Source organism: Empidonax traillii, unplaced genomic scaffold (genome assembly GCF_003031625.1).
Source record: "Empidonax traillii isolate 1590-97213 ecotype Southwest subspecies unplaced genomic scaffold, ASM303162v1 scaffold674:size665969, whole genome shotgun sequence".
Classification (NCBI taxonomy): Eukaryota; Metazoa; Chordata; class Aves; order Passeriformes; family Tyrannidae; genus Empidonax; species Empidonax traillii.
This window is the reverse complement of record NW_020955867.1, coordinates 626,215-632,939: the sequence shown is the minus strand read 5'-3', so window position 1 is coordinate 632,939 and position 6,725 is coordinate 626,215.

Sequence of the window (6,725 nt, the reverse complement as noted above, 5' to 3'; positions counted from 1 at the left end):
TCCTCCTGTGCAGCCGAGGGCACCCACAGACACTGCTCTGGCCTGAGGGACAGCATAACCAGCTGGGAATGTGAGAACTGTGCTGCCTTGGGCACAGGTGAGAGGCAAAGCATTCTGGTGACCCTGGGCCTGGCAGGGGGTGCCCAGGCTGGGCTTGGCAGAGCCTGTCTGCTCCAGGAGGGCTGGGGGCACTGCCCTGGCCTATCCTGCCTAGGGCTTTGGGTGGCTTTAACCTGGCCTTGACTTTCCTGCTTCCCCTTACAGCCTCTCAGGTTGAGGCCGAGCATGATACCCCCAACCTTTCCAGGCAGTCGGAATTGCAGCCTTCCCATGAACCTGAGACTGTCAGCCCCAGCACTGGTAACCAGGTGCCATCGGGGATGTCTCCTGGCTGTCCAGCACCAGAGACCAGTAACCCCAGTACCAACCAAGAGGCAACATCAGAGCAGTCTCTGGAATCTTCCTCACTGGAGACGAGCAGCCCGAGCACTGACAGCCAGGTGACATCAGACTCATCCCACAGCAGCTCGTCAGAATCTGAGGGCAGCAGCTGCTCCAGCCGTCCTGGGCCTGATGTGACACAAAACTGCTCGCGCCAGCAACGTCGAACCCAAGATCCTCACAGCCGGTGCAGAACTCTGTGTGACAGGGCCCATGTGCCAGCACCAAGGCCTGGGAGGCGCAGGCCCAGGCTGACACAATCAGGGACATCCCGCAGACGAAACCCCTCCCATCATCAATGTCAGACACCCATTGCATGTGGCCAGTCCAGAAGACCCCCTAACAGGAACTGCAGGCCAGCACCCAGTGCTGGGAGGCAAAACTCAAGGCTCACAGCAGCGAGGACATCCCGAAGACAAAACCACGCCCACCAGGATCGTTGGACCACAGATCCACAGATCTGGTCCAGAAGTCCCCATGGTAGGACCCATGTGCCAAGTCCTGGGAGGCGCAGTCCTTCCCGCAGGCAAAACCGCTCCTGCCTGCAAAGTCAGACTGCAAATCCATCAGGTCAGTCCAGAAGTCACCGTGACAGAAGCCATGTGAGAGCACCGAGTGCTGGGAGGCGCAGTCGGAATCAGGAAACACCGAGGGCATCCCGCACACCAAATCTCTCCCGTCAACAATATCAGACCCCGAATCCATCCGACCGATCGAGACGTCATCATCACAGGAGCCGTGTGAGAGCACCAAGTGCTGAGAGGCGCAACAGTCGCCAGGCAGCATCGAGGACATCCCAAAGGAGAAAGCAGTCCCGCCAGCAACGTCGGCCCCCAAATTAATACAGTGTGATGGTTTAAAGGCAAACACGCAGGACAAATTAACGTAAGTCAAAGGAGATTTATATATATAACATATATATAATATATATTTTATATATATAAATATATAATATATACAAATAATAGAAAGAAATAAATTAAAAATGTAAATTTAAATAATATAAATAAATATATAAATATTTTATATTATATTTATAGATGTAAAAATCTCAAGTCGCATGTAGCAAGCTACATCCAGAACAAGTGGCGGATCAATCTAGCAGAAAAAAAATCAATTATGTGCAGATACGAGTGACAACAGTTGATTCTATGAGGCTCTGAAAACAGCCTACGTCCTACACACCAGGTTCAAAGCCCTTTACTCAGTGCAGATGGTCAAATCCTTCTCACAGATAAAGTTTCCAATTTCAATTGGTGGTCCCAACACTTTCAGACTCTCTTCAGTACCAGCTGTGTAGTTCAAGACTCAGCAGTGCAGTACATTTCACAATAACCGGTGAAAATTGAACTGGACACTGCCCCCACTATGGGAGAAACTCTTAAGGCCATACAGCAGGTGAAAACTGGCAAGGCAGCTGGGGTTGATGGAATCCCACCTGAAATCTGGAAGCATGGTGGCCAAGCACTTCATGCTAAGTTTCATGAGTTCGTGGTGTGCTGCTGGAAACAAGGCAGACTACCATCAGACCTTCGTGATGCAGTCATCATCACCTTGTACAAGAAGAAAGGAGATAAATCAGACTGCTCAAATTACCGAGGTATTGTTCTTCTCTCCATTGCTGGTAAAATCCTTGCAAGAATTCTTTTGAACAGATTAATACCTGCTATAGCAGAAGAACTTCTATCTGAAAGCCAGTGTGGTTTCAGAGCCAACAGAGGTACCACAGACATGGTATTTGTTCTCAGACAACTGCAAGAGAAGTGTAGGGAAGAGAACAAAGGTCTCTATGCAACCTTTGTTGATCTCACCAAGGCTTATGATACTGTGAGCAGATAAGGTCTGTGGCAGATTTTGGAACATTTAGGATGTCCCCCTAAGTTCCTTGAAATGATCATTTTGCTTCATGAGGACCAACATGGCCAAGTCAGATATGGTGATGCACTTTCTGAGCCCTTTCCAGTAACCAGTGGTGTGAAACAAGGCTGCGTTCTTGCACCAGCTCTGTTCACAATCTTTTTCAGTGTGATGCTCCAAAGGGCTACAGCAGACCTTGATGATGAAAACAGTGTCTACATTCGATATTGTACCAATGGGAGTCAATTCAACTGAAGGCGACTGAAGGCTCACACCAAGACCTGAAATCATCTTCTCCATGAGCTGCTTTTCACTGACAGTGCCGCCCACACAGAAGGAGCTCTGCAGCGTTTAACATCCTGCTTTGCAGAGGCTGCTGAGCTTTTCAGATGGAAGTCAGCTTGAAGAAGACAGACGTTTTCTATCAGCCTGCACCTCAGGAAGTCTTCCATCATCCCCATATCAGCACTGGCAAAACAGAACTCAAATCAGTCCAGCAATTTAATTACCTGGGAAGCATCACCTCCTCGGACAGGAAGATTGATGAAGAAATAGACAGCAGGTTAGCAAAGGCGTACAGAGCCTTCAGTAAACTCCACCAAAGAGTTTGGCGAAACAAACACCTGAAGAAAAATACAAAGATCAGTGTTTACAGAGCCATTGTACTGTCTACTCTTTTATATGGGTCTGAATCATGGGTCATTTACCGGCACCACTTGCATTTCTTAGACTGCTTCCATCAGCGCTGCCTCTGTACCATCCTAAACATCCACTGGACGGATTATGTGACCAACACGTCTGTCCTTGAACAGGCAGCAGTCACAAGCATTGAGTCCATGCTGCTGAGAACACAGCTGTGCTGGGCAGGGCACGTCTCCAGGATGAAGGACAAATAGGGAGGAGAAAAGACAAAGCAGAAAGAATCACGTCTTGTCGATACCACCTGGGGAGTCTTTCCGCTGCGCATTTTGCAACCGGACTTGTCTATCTCGCATTGGCCCTTTTAGCCATCGGCACGCCTGCAGCAAGAGTGGGTAGAGCCCTTCTCAAATCTTTGTTCTCAAAGCCCAGCCATGAAAAAAAAAAATTATAATTCAGAATTACAATTTAATAAAAATAATACAACACCTACAGTTATACATATAGACAATTGGTTTTAACCCACAAAAAACCAGATATATAACTGGTCGCCCTGGGGAGTGAACAGAATGGTGTTCATTGGGCCCCGTGTTGAGCCCCACGTGGGACCCCTGAGTTCAAAAATAAAAGGAGAGGAAGAACCTGTTGGTGCGAGTAATGGTTGCAGTCTGGTTGAGAGTGGTGGTCACAGTCTGGTCAAGGTTCTGGTCCTCCTCTGGATCCCACGAGCAGTACCAGAAGTCCCAAGACTCCCAGATTATATACGCTCATGTTCAGGTAGGCATGCCAAGCACTTCCCCCATGGTGGGGAGTTCCACAGTGGGTGATTGTGAGTTGTGGGTGTGAGGACAGGAACATCTCCTGTCTCACAGGCCTCCTAACACCCAGCTTACAGCCTGAGGGCTCAGGTGTGCTCGGGGCAGCTGCTGCAAATGGTCTGTTGTTAACAGTTTCTGGGAAATGACGTAGAGGGTTTAGAATACACAGTCTGGCTTACACTCACACAGTGAGGAACTGGTCCCAGCTGCTCGAACTAGGACATTATCCACCCCTTATTCTATACCATCTATGTCATGCCCAAGTTAACACCCTTTAAAATTATATACATGTATATTTACAATGAAACATTACAGACCATTCTCACTCAAAATTAGGTCCCCTTGGGGTACACAATGTGTGTCCCCATCTTTTTGCATTACCTACCAAGCACAACCAGGTCCCTGAGCAAAAACAGTCCCTCGAATGGGTTTGCCTTTGCTTGAGTTGGAACTAATCCAAACAGTCTTCTGTAGCATACCTCTCATATGCACCACGGGGACTTCATCTACAGCATGCAAGAGTTCTGACTGGGCAGGGCCAGCTCGATTGATGGAGCCTCAGGTGTTGACCAACCAGGTGGCCTTTGCTAAATGCAGCTCCCAGTGTTTGAAAGCCCTCCCACCCAGAGCCTTCAAGGTGATTTTCAGGAGTCCATCGCACTGCTCAACTTTCCCAACAGCTGGTGCATGGTAGGGGATATGATATACCCACTCAATGACATGCTCTCTGGCCCAGGTGTCTATGAGGCCATTCCTGAAATGAGTCTCATTGTCAGACTCAGTTCTCTCTGGGCTGCCGTGTCGCCACAGGACGTGCGTTTCAAGGCCCAGGATGGTATTCCGGGCAGTGGTGGGAGGCACAGGACATGTCTCCAGCCATCCAGTGGTGAATTCTACCATGGTCAGCACTTGCCTTGATGGCTGCAGTGTAGAGCACGTTCTTCATGCCCTGTCCTGACTGGCCAAGGGCTACTGCATGGGCAGTATGTGTCCTGATGGCATCAAAGTACATTGTGCCCCGGTGTCAACTAAAGCCTTATATCTCTGTGGGTCTTATGTGCCAGGCCACCAAATCCACACTGTCCAATAGACCCGATTGTCCCTCTGCTCTACCTGGCTAGAGGCAGGGCAGCCCTGTTTCTGGTCATGGTACTCACTGCGCTCTTCTTGAAAGTATGACCTGGAGGTCCCTTCAAGACGATCAGACATATCATCATTCCCTTACTGTCTGGAGTCTTGCCCACGAGAGACCGGAGCAGCATTTATCCTGGAAGAGCCCCTGTGGTACTTGTTCCTCTTTTCAGTTCACATACCTGGGCTGCTAAGGAAGAGGTGGGTTTTCCATCCCACTTCCTCATATCTTCTCCATGCTCATGGAGGTAAAACCATAGATTGCCATGTGGAGTGTACCCTCTCTCCTTAGCTGGGGGACGCCTGCTCCAGATAGCATAGGCTCTTGTCTGTCTCCTGGTGAGATATTGAAGATCCCTTCCTTAATTTCCTCTCTTAGCTTCTGGTGGTCCTCTTCAATCTTCTCTTCCAGGCTCTGGACACGTTCGGCCAGTTTGGTTTCCGCAGATAAGATGTGGGCTCGTAATGGGGCAGTGACAGTGCCTTCATAAATCCTGAATTTACTAACCAGAGCACCACCTTGTCCTCTCGCTCCTTCCATTGCAACGTTGCTAAGTAGAGGGAATACATTTCTGGCCCGAACCGTGCAAACTTTAACCACATCTGGGATGTGCACTGTACACCTTCTGGGCTTTTAGGGAATCTTTCATCCTCTGAAAAGATTATCTCCAGTATGGCTAATTCCCTTAAGCACTGGATACCTCATTCCATCATGTTCCACTGCCCTTGTTGTACGTGGAGGCCCTCCTTACAAAGATATCTCTCCCTCACACTGGACAACAGTTGCAGCCAGAGGCTGAGAGTTTCCTGCCTCTTTCCAATCCTCTGATCAATGACTACATCTGGAGATAGGGATCCCAGTTGCCTTGCTTCACTCACATCTAGAATTGTATCGTTAGCCGCGGCGTCCCAGATTCGGAGCAGCCAGGTCAGAATGGACTCATTCCCTAGAGCTCACGTAGCTCACCTGGGGATAGGGAACGAGTGATTATTTCTGGCTCTGTCTCCTCCACTGGACATAAGGATCCTGCCTCTTCATCACCATCCTCTGTACGAACTGATTTACTCTTTGATTTCCTTTTCTGGACAGGGGTGACTGCTATTGGTTTCGGTTGTCCTTCTGGCTCCTCAATGCTTTGTGTGGACCTGGTGCTGGTTGGTTTATTTCTTTTTCCCTCTGATAAAAAATCGCTCGCGCCATCAGACCACATCAGACAACATCAGACCACAAATCCATCTGGTCATCGTCAAAGGAGCCATGAGAGAGCACCAGGTGCTGAGAGGTGCAACAATGGCCAGGAAGCATCGAGGACATCCCAAAGGCAAAAACAGTCCCGCCAGCAATGTTGGACCCCCAATAATACTGCCAATCTAGAAGTTGCTGTGACAGGAGCTGTGTAGCAGCCCCAAGTGCTGGGAGTTGCACCCTCAGGAGAGAAGTACTGAGGACATGACACACGTGAAACTAATTCTGTCAGCAACATATCAAATCCCTTTATCAAATTCCTTCGATAAATGTATTGGATCGATTTTCAAAATATCCCTCTGTGCCAATGCTGGAGCCTGCCCAGGACTCGCCGCACGGCCGCAGAGTCTTGTGGTGCCTCAGCCGATCCTCCCAGTGCCCAGGTCTCCTCAGCAAACGTGCTGAGGGTGCGCTCCGTCCCTTGCGCCAGCTCACTGGGCAAAGGAGACTGACCCCAGCAGGGAGCCCCGCACTCACAACCCTCTGAGCTCGGCCATTCAGCCAACTCTCAACCCACTCAGTGCCCACTCATCTAAGCCACACTTCCCCAGCTGCCTGTGAGGCTGTTCTGGGAGGCAGGGTCAAAAGTCTTG